Below are 2,809 nucleotides of genomic sequence, written 5' to 3' on the forward strand. Positions count from 1 at the left end.
CAGATGACTGGAAACTCGTACTGGCTGCTGAAGGCATACTAGACCAGGATTTACTTCTATCTCTTTCACAAATCAAACTATGATGTCGTCCATTACATAATTTGCAGATATGTTTGCTACTGCACAGTTTACTATTATGGCCAGAAGCGAAGCAATTGAAGCATTTTAATGACAAAACAAATTGCTGGTTTTTCACCTCTGCATTCATAGGCTTTGCACAGTTAAATGCGGGATGATTTCCATTGTAGAATGGACATGATACCAAGCAAGTGGTGTTGGTTTCCAATGCTTTTGACCACAATGGTTGTGACAAGTCTTCTCCTCTCTGAAGCGTATTATCTTTCATACTTCGGATGAGGAAGTCTAATACTTCAAACAGTTCACAAGTTGTAATCACATTTTCGCAGAAAACCTACAACTCATTGATATACCTGACCCTGTTATAGTTTCGGGTTTATTAGCCTAAGCAGCATTCCTTGATCCAATGTAGATCAAATGAGATGCTTGATTTGTTCAATAAGTTCATTGAGTTCAGTGCAAAAAATTTTCTACTCTACATAGTTACACTTAGGAATGAAAATATCGGCTAACTGCCGATGCAATATGACCAGCGTCTGATGCTGGTTTCCATAGTACTTGTTTAACAAGTCGAGAGCTGCATTATAGTTAGCTGCAGTTATGTTTAGGGCCTGAACTACCTTGAGCTGCTCTTCTCCTAGAGACCTGAGCAGATATGTGAATTTGATCACGTTGTCCATGTCCAGGTCACACTGATGCACGGGACATCAAACAGCTCCTTGAAGTTAACGAACTCGCTCTTTTCGCCTTTAAACACTGGCAATGGGAGCTCGTTTAAGCGAGGTAGTGCATTTTTGGCTGCGTTACGCTAGCCATAGCACCGATTCAGTTAATGAGAAGGAGGGCAGTTTGATTGGCATTGTCTATGGTCGAGTACAGATATGACAAAAAAACCTTGAACCCCCCCCCCCAAAATTGGTAGAAAAGGTTTTTCAACTGATTCTGGTACTATTTGATGTGGAGAATGGCACAATAAAAGTCTATTAATTTCTGACCATTGAAAAGCTGTCAAATCCAAAATGGCTGCCAATACATTAATGCAAATAAATTTGCATTAATGTATACCTAGGTTTTGAGGTTCGAGGAATGCAATGGAAGTATTGAAATAATTGAATTTTAATGATATAGGATCAAAATCACTGTTTATATATATAAAAGACATTCTACAGGTGGTATATGGTAAAAACTCAGTAGATCATATGATTACAGGGAAATTTGCTCAAAGAGCTATCTGTGGTCATCTGCTTATAGACAAATTACTGAACCACATAATTGTTTCAGATCTAGTTAGTGACAGACCAGAGGATGCATCTTTGGATGTTAAGTGTGAGGATGTATACTCATCATTGTTATCAGGTCAAACATCCTTGGAGAGTGTTATGACATCAGATTCAGTTGTTAAAATCAATCAGGAATTGGGAAAATGGAAGTCAGAACTTAGTGATAGGTCAAAGACAAGTCAGCTGTGGCTTAATTATCAGAAGATGTTGGTAGTTGCAAGAAGATTGATCATGGCAGATTGTACTGGATCTTGGTTATTACATTTAAGGGCTGTTTCTGAGTCTCTCCCAATATTTGCCATTACAGTTATCTCAAGTCTGCACATGTCTATGTCCAAGAGATGAAGCAACTAGAGCTCACTCATCCAGATGTGTTTCAGAAATTTTCCAATGGTCTTCGTGGGATCCATCACAGTGATCAGTACTGGGCAAGCCTTAGTTCTGATCTTGCTATTAAACAAACTTTAATGAGGTCACTAAAAGCCTGAGGTAGACTGACTCATGGAAGTGGTATGACAGAAGAGCAGAGGTCATTATGGACAATGTCAGCTCCTTTCACTGCTGAGTATAACAAAGCAATGCAGGAATTAAACGACCTTTCCTACACTACCTGTGATCAACATAAAGATTTGACCAAAGCAAGGATGAGGAGGGACGCTTCAGACCTACAAAAGCTCAAGACCAAATTACTGTCTTGTTCGCCCTTTTCAGAAGACTCCTAACTGCAGAATGTAGTCAGTGGTGTAGTGGCAAATCCCAACGGAGCACTATGTCCTTGATGGAGGGTCCTTATTATATCGAGTACCCTGGTAAAAGGGAGATAGCTACGGCGTAACAGCTGAGTCATATGCAGATTTCACCATTCGAAAATATGGAGTGGGACAACACTCCCCAAAGGCGTTTAGGGCAGAAAGTTCACCCTGTTGCTAGTGTTACAGCAGAGACTTTGTACTCTGGCAGGAAGGAAGAGTTTTTGTCGCGGGATATCAACAAGCAAGCCTTAATTGATCTGTTCAGTGTAAATTTATGAAAAACAGGTTGTGTTGTCATCAACTCACCTGGTGATGCTGACATAGATATTACTAAGGCTGCAGTTGAAGCATCACAATTCCACTACGTTGATTGGAGAAGACACAGACCTCTTAATTCCACTCCTACATTATGCACAGACAGATAGTAGGGACCTTTATTTCAGGTCAGATAAATCAACTGCCACAACAGTGTACCACATCAACAGTCTTAAGTCAGTCCTAGGAAATAAACTATGCTCTCAGCTGCTTTTCATCAATGCTTTTACTGGATGTGATAGAACATCGTGCATCACTGGTGTTGGAAAATGGGCTGCATTTCAAAAGTTAGTCAAAGGTAATTCTGTGTTGCAATCTTGTGCTGATCAATTCCTCTCTCCAAACCAAGAACAAAAAGTAATTGAAGACAGTGGAGCCAATGTA

Source organism: Macrobrachium nipponense, chromosome 21 (genome assembly GCF_015104395.2).
Source record: "Macrobrachium nipponense isolate FS-2020 chromosome 21, ASM1510439v2, whole genome shotgun sequence".
Classification (NCBI taxonomy): domain Eukaryota; kingdom Metazoa; phylum Arthropoda; class Malacostraca; order Decapoda; family Palaemonidae; genus Macrobrachium; species Macrobrachium nipponense.